At 60.2% G+C, this 19569-nt stretch overlaps 1 non-coding gene across 1 annotated transcript; it reads right to left on the bottom strand.

Moving 5' to 3' along the window:
* Positions 1–6591: 6591 nt before the first annotated feature.
* LOC131860859 (5S ribosomal RNA) lies at positions 6592–6710 on the bottom strand. Its single transcript, XR_009359943.1, has one exon. It is a non-coding gene; the product is annotated as a 5S ribosomal RNA (ribosomal RNA).
* Positions 6711–19569: the final 12859 nt, after the last annotated feature.

Below are 19569 nucleotides of genomic sequence, written 5' to 3'. Positions count from 1 at the left end.
GCGCACCAGGGCGGGCTCAAGATGGCACCCGCGTTCCGTTTTTTTCACTATCTTTCAAAACGGAAATTTCAAAATCTCCTTTTTTTTTTGCCTTTTCTGGAAATTAGTGAAGGCAGCGCATCAAAGGTGCGCACCCGGGAGCGCTACGAAGTGTGCTCCAAGGTGCGGCGTGCACGTTGTCGGAGCCCGGTTTGCCTCGGGTGCGCACCTCGCCTGCACCTTGGCCGGGGTGGGCACCTTGGCTGGGTTTGCCCAGGGTGCGCTCCGGAGCGGGGTTACTGGAGCGCCCCCTCTTTTTTTGTCAGAGCGTTTGGTGGGGTTTCTCGCATTGGCTCTTCCCAGGCCCGGTTGTTGGGTGCGCTCCCACCCTGGCGCGCGCGAGGTTGGAAGTTGGGTTAATTGCCCGGGCGCGCACCTTCGCCAGGGTGGGCACCTTGGTGCGCACACCTTGGCTGGGCTGCGCACCAGGGCGGGCTCAAGATGGCACCAGCATTCCCTTTTTTTCACTATCTTTCAAAACGGAAATTTTAAAATCTCGTTTTTTTTTGCCTTTTATGGAAATTAGTGAAGGCATCGCATCAAAGGTGCGCACCTCGCTGCCCACCTTGGTGTGCTCCGAGGTGCCCACCACGGTGCGAACCCGGGAGCGCCCCGATGTGTGCTCCAAGGTGCGGCGTGCACGAAGTCGGACCCCGGTTTGCCCCGGGTGCGCACCTCGCGTGCACCTTGGTGCGCACACCTTGGCTGGGTTGCGCGCCCTGGTGGGCACCATGGTGCGCACCAAGGAGCGCTCCGAAGTGTGCTCCAAGGTGCGCCGTGCACGAAGTCGGAGCCCGGTTTGCCCCGGGTGCGCACCTCGCGTGCACCTTCGCCGCGGTGGGCACCATGGCGTGCACGAAGTCGGAGCCCGGTTTGCCCCGGGTGCGCACCTCGCGTGCACCTTCGCCGGGGTGGGCACCTTGGTGTGCAGACCTTGGCTGGGTTGCGCGCCCTGGTGGGCACCATGGTGCGCACCAAGGAGCGCTCCGAAGTGTGCTCCAAGGTGCGGCCTGCACGAAGTCGGAGCCCGGTTTGCCACCCTGGCGCGCACGAAGTCGGAAGTAGGGTTAATTGCCCGGGTGCGCACCTTTGCCAGGGTGGGCACCTTGCCTGGGCTGCGCACCAGGGCGGGCTCAAGATGGCACCCGCGTTCCGTTTTTTTCACTATCTTTCAAAACGGAAATTTCAAAATCTCCTTTTTTTTTGCCTTTTCTGGAAATTAGTGAAGGCAGCGCATCAAAGGTGCGCACCCGGGAGCGCTACGAAGTGTGCTCCAAGGTGCGGCGTGCACGTTGTCGGAGCCCGGTTTGCCCCGGGTGCGCACCTCGCCTGCACCTTGGCCGGGGTGGGCACCTTGGCTGGGTTTGCCCAGGGTGCGCTCCGGAGCGGGGTTACTGGAGCGCCCCCTCTTTTTTTGTCAGAGCGTTTGGTGGGGTTTCTCGCATTGGCTCTTCCCAGGCCCGGTTGTTGGGTGCGCTCCCACCCTGGCGCGCGCGAGGTTGGAAGTTGGGTTAATTGCCCGGGCGCGCACCTTCGCCAGGGTGGGCACCTTGGTGCGCACACCTTGGCTGGGCTGCGCACCAGGGCGGGCTCAAGATGGCACCAGCATTCCCTTTTTTTCACTATCTTTCAAAACGGAAATTTTAAAATCTCGTTTTTTTTTGCCTTTTATGGAAATTAGTGAAGGCATCGCATCAAAGGTGCGCACCTCGCTGCCCACCTTGGTGTGCTCCGAGGTGCCCACCACGGTGCGAACCCGGGAGCGCCCCGATGTGTGCTCCAAGGTGCGGCGTGCACGAAGTCGGACCCCGGTTTGCCCCGGGTGCGCACCTCGCGTGCACCTTGGTGCGCACACCTTGGCTGGGTTGCGCGCCCTGGTGGGCACCATGGTGCGCACCAAGGAGCGCTCCGAAGTGTGCTCCAAGGTGCGCCGTGCACGAAGTCGGAGCCCGGTTTGCCCCGGGTGCGCACCTCGCGTGCACCTTCGCCGCGGTGGGCACCATGGCGTGCACGAAGTCGGAGCCCGGTTTGCCCCGGGTGCGCACCTCGCGTGCACCTTCGCCGGGGTGGGCACCTTGGTGTGCAGACCTTGGCTGGGTTGCGCGCCCTGGTGGGCACCATGGTGCGCACCAAGGAGCGCTCCGAAGTGTGCTCCAAGGTGCGGCCTGCACGAAGTCGGAGCCTGGTTTGCCACCCTGGCGCGCACGAAGTCGGAAGTAGGGTTAATTGCCCGGGTGCGCACCTTTGCCAGGGTGGGCACCTTGCCTGGGCTGCGCACCAGGGCGGGCTCAAGATGGCACCCGCGTTCCATTTTTTTCACTATCTTTCAAAACGGAAATTTCAAAATCTCCTTTTTTTTTTGCCTTTTCTGGAAATTAGTGAAGGCAGCGCATCAAAGGTGCGCACCCGGGAGCGCTACGAAGTGTGCTCCAAGGTGCGGCGTGCACGTTGTCGGAGCCCGGTTTGCCCCGGGTGCGCACCTCGCCTGCACCTTGGCCGGGGTGGGCACCTTGGCTGGGTTTGCCCAGGGTGCGCTCCGAAGCGGGGTTACTGGAGCGCCCCCTCTTTTTTTGTCAGAGCGTTTGGTGGGGTTTCTCGCATTGGCTCTTCCCAGGCCCGGTTGTTGGGTGCGCTCCCACCCTGGCGCGCGCGAGGTTGGAAGTTGGGTTAATTGCCCGGGCGCGCACCTTCGCCAGGGTGGGCACCTTGGTGCGCACACCTTGGCTGGGCTGCGCACCAGGGCGGGCTCAAGATGGCACCAGCATTCCCTTTTTTTCACTATCTTTCAAAACGGAAATTTTAAAATCTCGTTTTTTTTTGCCTTTTATGGAAATTAGTGAAGGCATCGCATCAAAGGTGCGCACCTCGCTGCCCACCTTGGTGTGCTCCGAGGTGCCCACCACGGTGCGAACCCGGGAGCGCCCCGATGTGTGCTCCAAGGTGCGGCGTGCACGAAGTCGGACCCCGGTTTGCCCCGGGTGCGCACCTCGCGTGCACCTTGGTGCGCACACCTTGGCTGGGTTGCGCGCCCTGGTGGGCACCATGGTGCGCACCAAGGAGCGCTCCGAAGTGTGCTCCAAGGTGCGCCGTGCACGAAGTCGGAGCCCGGTTTGCCCCGGGTGCGCACCTCGCGTGCACCTTCGCCGCGGTGGGCACCATGGCGTGCACGAAGTCGGAGCCCGGTTTGCCCCGGGTGCGCACCTCGCGTGCACCTTCGCCGGGGTGGGCACCTTGGTGTGCAGACCTTGGCTGGGTTGCGCGCCCTGGTGGGCACCATGGTGCGCACCAAGGAGCGCTCCGAAGTGTGCTCCAAGGTGCGGCCTGCACGAAGTCGGAGCCCGGTTTGCCCCGGGTGTGCACCTCGGGTGGGCACCTTGGTGCGCATGCCTTGCCTGGGCTGCGCACCAGGGCGGGCTCAAGATGGCACCCGCGTTCCTTTTTTTTCACTATCTTTCAAAACGGAAATTTTAAAATCTCATTTTTTTTTGCCTTTTTCTGGAAATTAGTGAAGGCAGCGCATCAAAGGTGCGCACCTCGCTGCCCACCACGGTGCGCAACGCCGGTGGGCACCCGGGAGTGCTTCGAAGTGTGCTCCAAGGTGCTGCGTGCACGTTGTCGGAGCCCGGTTTGCCCCGGGTGCGCTCCTCGCGTGCACCTTCGTCGGGGTGGGCACCTTGGCTGGGTTTGCCCCGGCTGCGCTCCGAAGCGGGGTTATTGGAGCGCCGCCTCTTTTTTTGTCGGAGCGTTTGGTGGGGTTTCTCGCATTGGCTCTTCCCAGGCCCGGTTGCCACCCTGGCGCGCACGAAGTCGGAAGTAGGGTTAATTGCCCGGGTGCGCACCTTTGCCAGGGTGGGCACCTTGCCTGGGCTGCGCACCAGGGCGGGCTCAAGATGGCACCCGCGTTCCGTTTTTTTCACTATCTTTCAAAACGGAAATTTCAAAATCTCCTTTTTTTTTTGCCTTTTCTGGAAATTAGTGAAGGCAGCGCATCAAAGGTGCGCACCCGGGAGCGCTACGAAGTGTGCTCCAAGGTGCGGCGTGCACGTTGTCGGAGCCCGGTTTGCCCCGGGTGCGCACCTCGCCTGCACCTTGGCCGGGGTGGGCACCTTGGCTGGGTTTGCCCAGGGTGCGCTCCGAAGCGGGGTTACTGGAGCGCCCCCTCTTTTTTTGTCAGAGCGTTTGGTGGGGTTTCTCGCATTGGCTCTTCCCAGGCCCGGTTGTTGGGTGCGCTCCCACCCTGGCGCGCGCGAGGTTGGAAGTTGGGTTAATTGCCCGGGCGCGCACCTTCGCCAGGGTGGGCACCTTGGTGCGCACACCTTGGCTGGGCTGCGCACCAGGGCGGGCTCAAGATGGCACCAGCATTCCCTTTTTTTCACTATCTTTCAAAACGGAAATTTTAAAATCTCGTTTTTTTTTGCCTTTTATGGAAATTAGTGAAGGCATCGCATCAAAGGTGCGCACCTCGCTGCCCACCTTGGTGTGCTCCGAGGTGCCCACCACGGTGCGAACCCGGGAGCGCCCCGATGTGTGCTCCAAGGTGCGGCGTGCACGAAGTCGGACCCCGGTTTGCCCCGGGTGCGCACCTCGCGTGCACCTTGGTGCGCACACCTTGGCTGGGTTGCGCGCCCTGGTGGGCACCATGGTGCGCACCAAGGAGCGCTCCGAAGTGTGCTCCAAGGTGCGCCGTGCACGAAGTCGGAGCCCGGTTTGCCCCGGGTGCGCACCTCGCGTGCACCTTCGCCGCGGTGGGCACCATGGCGTGCACGAAGTCGGAGCCCGGTTTGCCCCGGGTGCGCACCTCGCGTGCACCTTCGCCGGGGTGGGCACCTTGGTGTGCAGACCTTGGCTGGGTTGCGCGCCCTGGTGGGCACCATGGTGCGCACCAAGGAGCGCTCCGAAGTGTGCTCCAAGGTGCGGCCTGCACGAAGTCGGAGTCCGGTTTGCCCCGGGTGCGCACCATGGCGTGCACGAAGTCGGAGCCCGGTTTGCCCCGGGTGCGCACCTCGCGTGCACCTTCGCCGGGGTGGGCACCTCGGCTGGTTTGCGCGCCCTGGTGCGCACCAAGGAGCGCTCCGAAGTGTGCTCCAAGGTGCGGCGTGCACGAAGTCGGAGCCCGGTTTGCCCCGGGTGCGCACCTCGCGTGCACCTTCGCCGCGGTGGGCACCTTGGCTGGGTTGGGCACCATTGAGCGCTCCGAAGTTTGCTCCAAGGTGCGCACCATGGCCCTCCAAGGTGCGCAGCATGGCGTGCACGAAGTCGGAGCCCGGTTTGCCCCGGGTGCGCACCTCGCGTGCACCTTCGCCAGGGTGGGCACCTCGGTGCGCACACCTTCTCAATGTTTTCTTGCCTTTTCTGGAAATTGGTGAAGGCAGCGCATCAAAGGTGCGCACCTCGGTGTGCTCCGAGGTGCGAACCCGAGAGCGCTTCGAGGTGCGCACGAAGTCAAAAGTCGGTATAATTGCATTGTTTTCCCCGGGTGCGCTCCGAGGTGCGCAACATCGGTGCGCACCAAGGAGGGCTCCGAAGTGTGCTCCAAGGTGCGCACGATGGCGTGCACCTCTGGTGCGCACGATTCGGAGCTCGGTTTGCCCGAGGTGCGCACACCTTGGCTGGGTTGCGCACCTTTTGTGCGCTCCATGGTGCGTACGAAGTCGGAGCTCGGTTTGCCCCGGGTGCGCACCTTGATGCGCACGCCTTGGCTGGGCTGCGCACCTTGGTGGGCGCCTCCAAGGTGCGCACGAAGTCGAAGCTCGGTTTGCCCCGGGTGCGCACCTTGGTGGGCGCCATGGTGCACTCCGAGGTGCCCAAGATTGGTGCGCACCAAGGAGCGCTCCGAAGTGCGCTCCAAGGTGCGCAGGTGCGCGCGAAGTCGAAAGTTGGGTTAATTGTCCGGTTTGCCTCGGGTGCGCACCTTGCGTGCACCTTCGCCAGGGTGGGCGCCTTGGTGCGCACACCTTGGCTGGGCTGCGCACCCGGGCGCGCACACCTTGGCACCCGCGTTTCCTTCATTTTAAATTTTTTTTTTTTACAATCTCTCAAGTGGGAAATTCTATAATCTCAACTTTTTTTGCCTTTTCAGGAAACTTTTGAATGGAGCGCATCATTGGTGCGCTCCGAAGTGTGCTCCAAGGTGCGCACCTCTGGTGCGCTCCAAAGCTCTCTCCAGCTGCGTGCACCTGCCCCGGGCGCGCACCCGGCCCCGCCCAGCTTCGCTCACCTGTCCCGGGCGTCTGGTGCGGAACCTTAGAGTAAGAAACATCACCGTGCACCTTGGCCAACGTGCGCGACTCGACCGAGCGCGCACTGGCCGAGGTGCACACCGATTTCACCTGGGTGCGCGCGCAGCACCTCGGGCGCACCGGGGTGCGCGCACAACGCCCGGGTTGCACCGTGGCCTGTGTGCTCGGGGCGCCTCGGGTGCGCGCTCGGTGTCGCCCCGGCGCGCGCGGTAGTGCGGGCAACGCACCCCGGCCCGGCCCGGCCCCGACGAGAACGCAAACGGGCAAAAGGTTAATTCAAATAGCATTGCGACGCCCGGCGAAAAACTAAAAAAGGGTGCAACACCGGGACTTCCCGGGAGGTCACCCATCCCAGTACTACTCCGGCCCAAGCGCGCTTAACTGCGGAGTTCTGATGGGATCCGGTGCACTAACGCTGGTATGATCGCACCCGTTATGAGCTTGTCGCAGTGTGTACTTAGCAAACCGCGACCCACGTGCGAATCCACCCCGGCCACCCACCCCCGTCGAGGTGCACACCCTCCCTCGCGAAGTGCGCCCCGTTCGCCAAGTGTGAGCCCTGCCCGGGTGCACGCACCTTGCTAGGGCATCGGGTGTGCACCCGGCCCGGCCTACGTGCGTGCACCTGGACGGGGCGTCGTGTGCGTGCAGTGTCCCGTCTGCAACGCGGTGCCCACACACCACCTCGGGCGCAACGACCTGCGCTCACATGTGGGCCGAGTGCACCTTGGTGCATGTTCGGGGCGCCTCGGGTGCACGCTCGATCTTGCCCCGGTGCACCAAGGCGCTCGGTTTGCCCCGGGTGCGCACTTGGTGCAAGGTGGGCACCCAAAATAGGGATCAAGCACCAAAACACAAGTTTCGGGATGCAAAATGGGACCCAAGGACCACAAATGCGTTCCAAGACCCATGATGGGTCCACGAGAACAAAAATGTGTTCCGAGACTTAATAAACAAATATTGGGTTTTAGGAGAAGAAACATGCTCTGATGCCCAAAACGAGAATCGACCCCGAAAAGGCCACAGGCCAAAAGTGGGATGCGAGACAAAAAAAAATGGGACCCGAGGACCAAAATTGGGTTCCCAGGTCGAAGACAGGGCAACCGGACAAGAAACGACCTCTAAGGCTCGAAATGAGTCCCGACGACTAAAACTTGACAAGAAGCACCCATCAGGCACCCAACTCGACACCCATGGGATGCCGACCCACCCGGGCTTCCACCTAGCACACCTTGGCACCCACCCACCCTCACACCCAACCTCGCACCCAACTTAGCACCTTTGAACCCACATTGGCACTCACCCTGACCCTGGCACCTTGGAACCCACATTGGCACTCACCTTGACCCTGGCACCCACCTTTGCACTCACCTTGGGACCCACCCTGGCTCCCACCTCGGCACCCACCCAGACACCCACCTTGGTTCCTTGGCACCCACCTTGGATCCTTGGCACCCACCCCGACACCCACCTTGGCACGCAACTTGGCTACTTGCCACCCACCTTGGCTCCTTGAAGCCCACCCCGACAACCACCCCGTGACCTACCCTGGCTAGGGTTGGTGCACACCCACCCTGGTGCCCACCTTGGCACCCACCCTATGACCCACCTTGGCACGCACCTTAGTACCCACCCCGTTACCCACCCTAGGACCCACCCCGTGACCCACCTTGGCCAGGGTGGGTGCACCCACCCTGGTGCCCACCTTGGCACCCACCCATCCTAGCACCCAGCCTGTGACCGGGCTTGGAACCCAACCTTGCACCCGTCTTGGCCAGTGTGGGTGCGCACCCATCCTGGCACCCACGTTGTGACACACCCTTTAACCCACGCACCCTAGCACCCACGTTGGCACCCACCTTGGAACCCAACTTGGCACCCACCTCGGCACCCACCTTGACACTTGTGGACCCACCTTGCCACTCACCCTAGCATCGACCCATCCTAGCACCCACCCTGGCACCTTTGCACCCTAGCACTCACCCATCCTAGCACCTAACCTGTGACCCACCTTGACACTCACCCTCGCACCCACCTTGGAACCCAACCTAGCACCCACCCACCCTGACACCAACCCTAGCACCTACCCACCCTTGCACCCACCCTGTGACCCATCTTGGCACCCACCCATCCTACCACTCAACCTATCACCCACCTTCTCACCCACCTTGGCATCCACCTTAGCACCCACCCACACTGGCACCTTGGCACCCACCTCGGGCAAGGTGGGTGCACACCCACCCTGGCACCCAATTTAGAACCCACCGAGCATGTTACCCACCTTGGCACCCACATTGCAGCCCACCCTAGTACCCACCCTATGACCCACATTGGCATCCACACCCTAGCACCCAGGCACCTCGACACCCGCCTTGACACCCACCCTAGCACTGAACCTGTGACCCACCTTGGAACTCACCCTAGAACCCACCCACCCTGTGAACCACCTTGGCATCCACCTTAGCACCCACCCACCTTGGCACCCACTCTAGCACTCACCCATCCTAACACCCAACTTGTTACCCACCTTGGCACCCGCCCTCGCGTCCACCTTGAAACCCACCCTAGCACCCACCCACGCAGGAGCCCACCTTGGCACCCAACCTAACACCCACGCATCCTGGCACCCAACTTGTGACCCACCTTGGAACCCACCCTAGTACCCACCTTTGAACCCACTATATCACCAACCCACCTTGGCACCCACCCTATGACCCTCTTTGGAATCCACCCTAGCACGCACCCACCCTGGCACCCACCATGGAGCGCACCCTAGCACCCACCCACCTCGGCACGCACCTCAACACCCACCTTGGTGTGCGCACTGCGCCAACCTCTCAAAGACCCTATGTGGTGCGCTCCAAAGTGTACACCTTTGGTGCGCTCCAAGGTGCGCACCTTTGGTGCACACCAAAGTGTGCACCGAGGTGAGCACCAAAGTGCACTCCAGGGTGCACACCAAGGCGCGCACCTTTGGTGCGGTCAATGCAAACGAATTCGGAAGTTGGGGTCGATGTCGTAATCGCTGCTGCAGACTACACGTATGAGAATCGGACAAATAGCTTTATATAGGGGAGGTGTTGCGTTTGATGGGTCGACTCCCCTGGTTGTGTGCACTGCACCAACTTCAAAGACCCTGTCTTGTTTAAGAAGTCAAAAGTTGGGGTGGATGTCCTAATCATTGCTGCAGTCTACGCATGTATGAGAATCAGACAAATAGCTTATATAGGGGAGGTGTTGCATTCGGTGGGTTGACTCCCCTGGTTGTGCGCACTGCGCCAACCTCAAAGACCTTGTTTTCGTTTAGAAGCCGAAAGTTGGGGTCGATGTCCTAATTGCTCTTGCAGGCTACGCATGTATGAGAATCAGACAAATAGCTTATATAGGGGAGGTGTTGGGTTTGATGGGTCGACTCCCCTGGTTGTGCGCATTGCGCCAACCTCAAAGACCCTGCATTGCGGATGAAGTCGAAAGTCAGAGTTTGGTGTGCTACAAGGTGTGGTCGAAGGTGCTCACCTAGGTGTGCACCTTTGGAGCGCAGGAAAAGTGCCCTCCAAAAGTGCGCACCTTTGGAGTGCACAAAAGTGCCCTCCAAAAGTGCGCACCTTTGGAGCGCAGAAAAGTGCCCTCCAAAAAGTGCCCTCCAAAAGTGCGCACCTTTGGAGCGCAGAAAAGTGCCCTCCAAAAAGTGCCCTCCAAAAGTGCGCACCTTTGGAGCGCAGAAAAGTGCCCTCCAAAAAGTGCCCTCCAAAAGTGCGCACCTTTGGAGCGCAGAAAAGTGCCCTCCAAAAAGTGCCCTCCAAAAGTGCGCACCTTTGGAGCGCAGAAAAGTGCCCTCCAAAAAGTGCCCTCCAAAAGTGCGCACCTTTGGAGCGCAGAAAAGTGCCCTCCAAAAAGTGCCCTCCAAAAGTGCGCACCTTTGGAGCGCAGAAAAGTGCCCTCCAAAAAGTGCCCTCCAAAAGTGCGCACCTTTGGAGCGCAGAAAAGTGCCCTCCAAAAAGTGCCCTCCAAAAGTGCGCACTTTTGGTGCGCACCAAAAGTGCGCACTTTTGGTGCGCACCAAGGCGCTGGTTCGGTCGTTGCAGGCGAGTTCGGAAGTTGGGGTCGATGTCCTGAGCGGAGGTGCAAACTACACAGGTGTCGGAATCGGACAAATAGCTTATATAGGGGAGGTGTATGCTTCGATGGGTCGACTCCCCAGGTTGAGCGCACCGCGCCAACCTCAAAGACCCTACGGTATGGATGAAGTCGGAAGTTGGGTCCGATGACCGATTCGATTAGTAGGTATGCTCATGAGGTCGGAATTTGGGTCCGATGACCTGCCATGTGTAGGAAGGCGAATGTTGGCACTGTGCGTTGCAAGGTGCACACCAAGGCGCTGGTGCGGTCTTTTTAGTCGAGTTCGGAAGTTGGGGTCGATGTCCTGATCGGAGGTGCAAGCTACACAGGTGTGGGAATCGGACAAATAGCTTATATAGGGGAGGTGTATGCTTCGTTGGGTCGACTCCCCGGGTTGAGCGCACCGCGCCAACCTCAAAGACCCTACGGTATGGATGAAGTCGGAAGTTGGGTCCGATGACCGATTCGATATGTAGGCATACTCGCGAGGTCGGAATTTGGGTCCGATGACCTGCCATGTTGAGGAAGGCGAATGTTGGCACTGTGCGTTGCAAGGTGCGCACCAAGGCGCTGGTTCGGTCGTTGCAGGCGAGTTCGGAAGTTGGGGTCGATGTCCTGATCGGAGGTGCAAACTACACAGGTGTGGGAATCGGACAAATAGCTTATATAGGGGAGGTGTATGCTTCGTTGGGTCGACTCCCCGGGTTGAGCGCACCGCGCCAACCTCAAAGACCCTACGGTATGGATGAAGTCGGAAGTTGGGTCCGATGACCGATTCGATATGTAGGCATACTCGCGAGGTCGGAATTTGGGTCCGATGACCTGCCATGTGCAGGAAGGCGAATGTTGGGACTGTGCGTCGCAAGGTGCGCACCAAGGCGCTGGTGCCGTCGTTGCAGTCGAGTTCGGAAGTTGGGGTCGATGTCCTGGTCAGAGGTGCAAACTACACAGGTGTGGGAATCGGACAAATAGCTTATATAGGGGAGGTGTATGCTTCGATGGGTCGACTCCCCGGGTTGAGCGCACCGCGCCAACCTCAGAGACCCTACAGTATGGATGAAGTCGGAAGTTGGGTCCGATGACCGATTCGATACGTATGCATATTCGCGAGGTCTGAATTTGTGTCCGATGACCTGCCATGCGCAGGAAGGCGGAATTTGGGTCCGATGACCGAGTTGATGGCGTGCCATGCGCAGAAAGGCGGAATTTGGGTCCGATGACCGAGTTGATGTTGATGGCCCGCCATGCATAGGAAGGCGGAATTTGGGTCCGATGACCGATTTGAAGGCGTGCCATACGCAGAAAGGCGGAGTTTGGGTCCGATGACCGAGTTGATATTGATGGCCCGCCATGCGCAGGAAGGCAGAATTTGGGTCCGATGACCTGACATACGCATGGAGTCCGACTCGGGGGCCGATGTTCGATTCGATGACTTGCATTGTGGGTAAAGTCGGAAGTTGTGGTCTTTGACCCGATTCGATGACCAGACTTCGGCTGCTTGAGAATCGGACAAATAACTTATATAGGGGAGGTAGTGTTCTCGAGCATCCTCCCCCCGTGCCCGTTTATGTCGATTGATGCTGGTGCTCTACTGGTTGGAGAGCTCGGATGCAAAAATCTTGCACCAGGATTTATCGATTGTGATGGACACGGCAAGTCTCCTGATTGCTATGCAGGAGCTCATCGTGAATCTCTATGCGGCCTTGGTATGGACTCGACCTGCGGAATGGTTCGGCAATGGTAGTCGCTCCAACACGTCCTTGCAGTGGCCACAGAGGTGATTCAACTAGAGCTCCAGTCTAGCTTTTGGGTTGCTTGGCGGACTGGTATAGCCGCGATCGAGTTCCGGCCATGAACGTTTTAGATAGCTCTTGGGCTTTCTGGGACGGAAGTCGGAAGTTTGGGCTGTTGTCCGATTTGATGACCATTCTTCGGATGTGTGAGAATCGGACAAATAACTTATATAGGGGACTGTGTTGTCTCACGCAGCCCCCTCCGTGCCCCTCTATCTCGACCGATGTTGGTGCTTGAAAGGGTTGGGATCGCTCGGATTTATAAACGTGCACCACCATTTGTCGAGTGTGAGGGACGCGGCAGGTCTCCTAAATGCTATGCGGGCGCTCTCTGAGAATCTCTATCCGGCCTCGACACAAACTAGTCTTGCTGAATGGTTTGGCACTGGTAGTCGATCTAACACGTCGTTGTTGTGGCCGCCTAGGCGATTCGATTCGAGCCCCCGTCTAGCTTTTGGGTTGCTTGGCGGATTTTGCCCTATCCGCAAGTGAGCTCGGTCCCTAAACGTTCGAGAAACCTGATTGCTATGTGCCGACTCTCTTTCTTGCGAGCCTCCATCTAGCTTTTGGGTCTCTACGGAACGGAAGTCGGAATCTGGGACCGTTGTTTGATTCGACGAGGCAGACTACGGTTGTGCGAGAATCGGACAAATAACTTATATAGGGGAGGTGTTGACTGGAGCATTCTCCCCCGTGCCCCTCTAACTCGACCAATGCTGGCGCTCGAACGGTGGTAGCGCTCGGATTTTCATTGAGCGCCAGCATTGGTCGATTTAGAGGGGCATGCGAGATTCCCGAATGCTATGCGAGGGCTCTAACGGAAATGTCTATTGGTTTCGGTATGGATGCAATTGCGAGTGGTTCGGCAAAGGTAGTCGTTCCGATGCGTCCATGTCGTGGCCAAATCGATAATTCGATTTGAGCCCTCGTATAGCATTTGGGTCTCTCGATGTGATTCCGCATTCCAGTCCCTTTGGGCACTGCTTGAGCCGCATCCCAGGGGGTTCCCTTCCCAATAATCTGCCTCGCAACCCGATTGCTATGCGGTGAGGCTCCTCGGCCGCCTCGGAACTATCTGTGTATCAGACGCATCGCGGGATAAGGGGTTGGCAACGGTAGTCGCCCCAAGCGCGTCCGATGCTTGGACCATTCCGAGGCGGCCCTGAAGCCTCTTCCGTCTAGCCGTTGGGTCCTTCTCGCCGCATCCCTCGCCTCGCACCCCGATTGCTATGCGGTGAGGCTCCTCGGCCGCCTTGGAACTATCTGTGTATCGGACGCGTCGCGGGATAAGGGGTTGTCACTGGTAGTCGCCCCAAGCGCGTCCGATGCTTGGACCATTCCGAGGCGGCCCTGAAGCCTCTTCCGTCTAGCCGTTGGGTCCTTCTCGCCGCATCCCTCGCCTCGCACCCCGATTGCTATGCGGTGAGGCTCCTCGGCCGCCTTGGAACTATCTGTGTATCGGACGCGTCGCGGGATAAGGGGTTGTCACTGGTAGTCGCCCCAAGCGCGTCCGATGCTTGGACCATTCCGAGGCGGCCCTGAAGCCTCTTCCGTCTAGCCGTTGGGTCCTTCTCGCCGCATCCCTCGCCTCGCACCCCGATTGCTATGCGGTGAGGCTCCTCGGCCGCCTTGGAACTATCTGTGTATCAGACGCGTCGCGGGATAAGGGGTTGTCACTGGTAGTCGCCCCAAGCGCGTCCGATGCTTGGACCATTCCGAGGCGGCCCTGAAGCCTCTTCCGTCTAGCCGTTGGGTCCTTCTCGCCGCATCCCTCGCCTCGCACCCCGATTGCTATGCGGTGAGGCTCCTCGGCCGCCTTGGAACTATCTGTGTATCGGACGCGTCGCGGGATAAGGGGTTGTCACTGGTAGTCGCCCCAAGCGCGTCCGATGCTTGGACCATTCCGAGGCGGCCCTGAAGCCTCTTCCGTCTAGCCGTTGGGTCCTTCTCGCCGCATCCCTCGCCTCGCACCCCGATTGCTATGCGGTGAGGCTCCTCGGCCGCCTTGGAACTATCTGTGTATCGGACGCGTCGCGGGATAAGGGGTTGTCACTGGTAGTCGCCCCAAGCGCGTCCGATGCTTGGACCATTCCGAGGCGGACCTGAAGCCTCTTCCCTCTAGCCGTTGGGGCTTTCTCGCCGCATCCCTCGCCTCGCACCCCGATTGCTATGCTGTGAGGCTCCTCGGCCGCCTCGGAACTATCTGTGTATCGGACGCATCGCGGGATAAGGGGTTGGCAGTGGTAGTCGCCCCAAGCGCGTCCGATGCTTGGACCATTCCGAGGCGGCCCTGAAGCCTCTTTCGTCAGCCGTTGGGGCCATCTCGCCGCATCCCCCACCTCGCACCACGATTGCTATGCTGTGAGGCTCCTCGGCCGCCTCGGAACTATCTGTGTATCGGACGCATCGCGGGATAAGGGGTTGGCAGTGGTAGTCGCCCCAAGCGCGTCCGATGCTTGGACTATTCCGAGGCGGCCCTGCAGCCTCTTCCGTGTAGCCTTTGGGGCCATCTCGCCGCATCCCTCGCCTCGCACCCCGATTGCTATGCGGTGAGGCTCATCGGCCGCCTGGGAACTATCTTCGTATCGGACGCATCGCGGGATAAGGGGTTGTCACTGGTAGTCGCCCCAAGCGCGTCCGATGCTTGGACTATTCCGAGGCGGCCCTGCAGCCTCTTCCGTCTAGCCGTTGGGGCCATCTCGCCGCATCCCCCACCTCCTCGGCTGCCTCGGAACTATCTGTGTATCGGACGCATCGCGGGATAAGGGGTTGGCAGTGGTAGTCGCCCCAAGCGCGTCCGATGCTTGGACTATTCCGAGGCGGCCCTGCAGCCTCTTCCGTCTAGCCTTTGGGGCCATCTCGCCGCATCCCTCACCTCGCACCCCGATTGCTATGCAGTGAGGCTCCTCGGCCGCCTGGGAACTATCTTCGTATCGGACGCATCGCGGGATAAGGGGTTGTCACTGGTAGTCGCCCCAAGGACGTCCGATGCTTGGACTATTCCGAGGCGGCCCTGCAGCCTCTTCCGTCTAGCCGTTGGGGCCATCTCGCCGCATCCCCCACCTCCTCGGCTGCCTCGGAACTATCTTCGTATCGGACGCATCGCGGGATAAGGGGTTGGCAGTGGTAGTCACCCCAAGCGCGTCCGATGCTTGGACTATTCCGAGGCGGCCCTGCAGCCTCTTCCGTCTAGCCTTTGGGGCCATCTCGCCGCATCCCTCGCCTCGCACCCCGATTGCTATGCGGTGAGGCTCCTCGGCCGCCTGGGAACTATCTTCGTATCGGACGCATCGCGGGATAAGGGGTTGTCACTGGTAGTCGCCCCAAGCGCGTCCGATGCTTGGACTATTCCGAGGCGGCCCTGCAGCCTCTTTCGTCTAACCGTTGGGGCCATCTCGCCGCATCCCCCACCTCGCACCCCGATTGCTATGCGGTGAGGCTCCTCGGCCGCCTTGGAACTATCTTCGTATCGGACGCATCGCGGGATAAGGGGTTGTCACTGGTAGTCGCCCCAAGCTGCGTCCGATGCTTGGACTATTCCGAGGCGGCCCTGTGGCCTCTTCCGTCTAGCCGTTGGGGCCATCTCGCCGCATCCCCCACCTCGCACCCCGATTGCTATGCGGTGAGGCTCCTCGGCCGCCTTGGAACTATCTTCGTATCGGACGCATCGCGAGATAAGGGGTTGTCACTGGTAGTCGCCCCAAGCACGTCCGATGCTTGGACTATTCCGAGGCGGCCCTGCAGCCTCTTCCGTCTAGCCGTTGGGGCCATCTCGCCGCATCCCCCACCTCGCACCCCGATTGCTATGCGGTGAGGCTCCTCGGCCGCCTTGGAACTATCTTCGTATCGGACGCATCGCGGGATAAGGGGTTGTCACTGGTAGTCACCCCAAGCGCGTCCGATGCTTGGACTATTCCGAGGCGGCCCTGCAGCCTCTTCCGTCTAGCCGTTGGGGCCATCTCGCCGCATCCCCCACCTCGCACCCCGATTGCTATGCGGTGAGGCTCCTCGGCCGCCTTGGAACTATCTTCGTATCGGACGCATCGCGGGATAAGGGGTTGTCACTGGTAGTCGCCCCAAGCGCGTCCGATGCTTGGACTATTCCGAGGCGGCCCTGTGGCCTCCTCCGTCTAGCCGTTGGGGCCATCTCGCCGCATCCCCCCCCTTGCACCCGGATTGCTATGCGGTGAGGCTCCGATGCTTGGACTATTTCGAGGCGGCCCTGTGGCCTCTTCCGTCTAGCCGTTGGGGCCATCTCGCCGCATCCCCCCCCTTGCACCCGGATTGCTATGCGGTGAGGCTCCTGGGCCACCTTGGAACTATCTTCGTATCGGACGCATCGCGGGATAAGGGGTTGTCACTGGTAGTCGCCCCAAGCGCGTCCGATGCTTGGACTATTCCGAGGCGGCCCTGCAGCCTCTTTCGTCTAGCCGTTTGGGCCATCTCGCCGCATCCCCCACCTCGCACCCCGATTGCTATGCGGTGAGGCTCCTCGACCGCCTTGGAACTATCTTCGTATCGGACGCATCGCAGGATAAGGGGTTGTCACTGGTAGTCGCCCCAAGCACGTCCGATGCTTGGACTATTTCGAGGCGGCCCTGCAGCCTCTTCCGTCTAGCCGTTGGGGCCATCTCGCCGCATCCCCCACCTCGCACCCCGATTGCTATGCGGTGATGCTCCTCGGCCGCTTTGGAACCATCTTCGAATCGGACGCATCGCGGGATAAGGGGTTGTCACTGGTAGTCGCCCCAAGCGCGTCCGATGCTTGGACCATTCCGAGGCGGCCCTGAAGCCTCTTCCGTCTAGCCGTTGGGGCCATCCGTCGCCTCGCACCCCCGATTGCTATGCGGTGAGGCTCCTCGGCCGCCTTGGAACCGTCTTCGTATCGGACGCATCGCGGGATAAGGGGTTGTCACTGGTAGTCGCCCCAAGCGCGTCCGATGCTCGGACCATTCCGAGGCGGCCCTGAAGCCTCTTCCGTCTAGCCATTGGGGCCATCTCGCCGCATCCGTCGCCTCGCACCCCCGATTGCTATGCGGTGAGGCTCCTCGGCCGCCTTGCAACCTTCTGTGTATCGGACGCATCGCGGGATAAGGGGTTGGCACTGGTAGTCGCCCCAAGCGCGTCCGATGCTTGGACCATACCGAGGTGGCCCTGAAGCCTCTTCCGTGTAGCCGTTGGGGCCTTCCCGCCCCATCCCTCGCCTCGCACCCCGATTGATATGCGGTGAGGCTCCTCGGCCGCGTTGGAACTATCTGTGTATCGGACGCATCGCGGGATAAGGGGTTGGCACTGGTAGTCGTCCCAATCGCGTCCGATGCTTGGACCATTCCGAGGCGGCCCTGCAGCCTCTTCCTAGTCGTCGGGGCCTTCCCGGCGCATCCTTCGCCTCGCATCCCGATTCCTATGCGGTGAGTCTTCTCGGCCGCCGCGGAACTATACCTGTTATCGCTACTGCATCCTTCGGCTGGTAACCTCCTCTGCCGCCTTGGAACGTTCTCTTTGTCGGACGCGTCGCGGGATAAGGGGTTGGCACTGGTAGTCGCCCCAAGCGCGCCTGATGCATAGACCGCTCCGAGTCGACCTTGCTTTCAGCCTCTCACATGCATAGACCTCTCTGAGTCGACCCTGCAGCCTCTCACGTTTAGCCTATGGAATCTCGCCTCACAACATGATTGCTATCCTTGATGCATCCCTTGCCTCGAGCCCTGATTGCTTTCTTGGCTGCATCCCTCCTCTCCTCACAGCCCAGTTGTCATCACTGCTTCATCCGTCGCTTCATGCATCTGGCTGCTGGGCCCTTCCCACCGCACACCTCGATTGCTATCTCTGCTGCATCACACACCCCGATTGCTATCTCTGCTACATCCCTCGGCTCTCACTTCTGCATCCTTCGCCTCACACCTCGATTGCTATCAATGCTGCATCTGTAAGCTCACACCCCGATTGCTATGCGGGGAGGCTCCTTGGCCGCCTTGGAAATTTCTCTGTGTCGGACGCACCGCGGGATAAGGGGTTGGCACTGGTAGTCGCCCCAAGTGCGCCCGACTCTTAGACCGCTTCGAGGTGACCTCGTAGCCTCTTTCGTCCAGGCTTCCTGCCTTCAACGCCCTTTTTACACCTCGATTGCTATGCGCGGGCTCCTTGGCGTCTATCACCTCTCTGCGAAGAGTGGCACGATGATTGTTGGGGTAAATCGTAGCAGTCCGATCTCTGGCCTTGGGCCATTGTGAGGGCTGATCGATTTCCTGTGCGCATCTCGTGTTCGCCCAGTAACAGACTCGACGACTTGTAATCGGTCTTGTTCCCGATTGTTCCTGGAGGTAGTCTTCGGAACTCTTGGATTTGACCTGTCACTCGAACTGTCCTCTTCCGAGGATGCTTGTGTGTGTGCGCTTGTGCCATTTCCTTGGCGGTATTAACGAGATATTAAAGAGCGGAGTGAGCGCCTCGCCCAGCTATGTTTGGGGCTCTCACTCCCTTACCCGGTGTGCGACCGCTTTGCACGTAGGTTGCGGAGCATCGCGACTCTTTCGATGTTTGGCGGTTGTCTTCCGGTGATGCGTTGGTCCCGAAGTGCACGTTACTAGCATTTCTGCCATTGTTCTCGATCTTTGGCACGTTCCTTCGTTGCAATTGGATATATATCTCCGTTTATACGCGCAGGCTTCTCCCGCCTATTCAGCGCTGTCCCACTCTCAGCACTCTCGTGGTCTCCTTGGCTTCTCTCTCCCGTGAGCGAGCTCTCTTCTCGAGTCTTTTCCATGTCCCATGGAGGTTGCCTTGCGACATTTGGGCACACAAACGTGACCGGATAAGAGCGGAATTGCCTATGAGGAGAAGCTCACCTTAGGGAGCAGCAATGCCGAGTGTTTCGACAGAGGGTAGAGGGGGCGTTGTTTGGGCGGTTGCACAAAAGAGTGCTACGGTTGCACTGAAGGTTGCTTCCTCGTCTCCGACGAACTCTTCGAGGCAAAAAAGCTTGTTTACGGGGTCGAGGTGGGACTGTTCGTGCGAGTTGCGCCACCAAAAGTGCGTAGGGGGCATATACCTGGGAAATGGATGTCTCTGAGTGGCCTTACTCGGTCGCGTGCACGGTGCATTCTCTAACAGCAGGACTGTCGCGAGCATGTGCGGTTCGGATGTTTTCGGGTAAAGGGTTCCGTACGGGATGTTCTTCCCAGGCTCCTGTGAACCGAGACTCTGCATCGTCATGCTCCGGCTCCCGTGGGTGCTTCATGCCTCGTCGAGCTGTTTGTCGTGGGCGATTAAGGCCGAGGCCTTCCTTCGAGAGGGGAATTGTTCAGGCTGGTCGAGGCGGGATTGTTCGTGCGGGGTGCACCACCAAAAGTGCGTAGGGGGCATATGCCTGGGAAATG

This window comes from Cryptomeria japonica, unplaced genomic scaffold, assembly GCF_030272615.1.
Source record: "Cryptomeria japonica unplaced genomic scaffold, Sugi_1.0 HiC_scaffold_20, whole genome shotgun sequence".
Lineage (NCBI taxonomy): Eukaryota > Viridiplantae > Streptophyta > Pinopsida > Cupressales > Cupressaceae > Cryptomeria > Cryptomeria japonica.
This window is presented reverse-complemented; position numbering and strand designations above follow the sequence as displayed.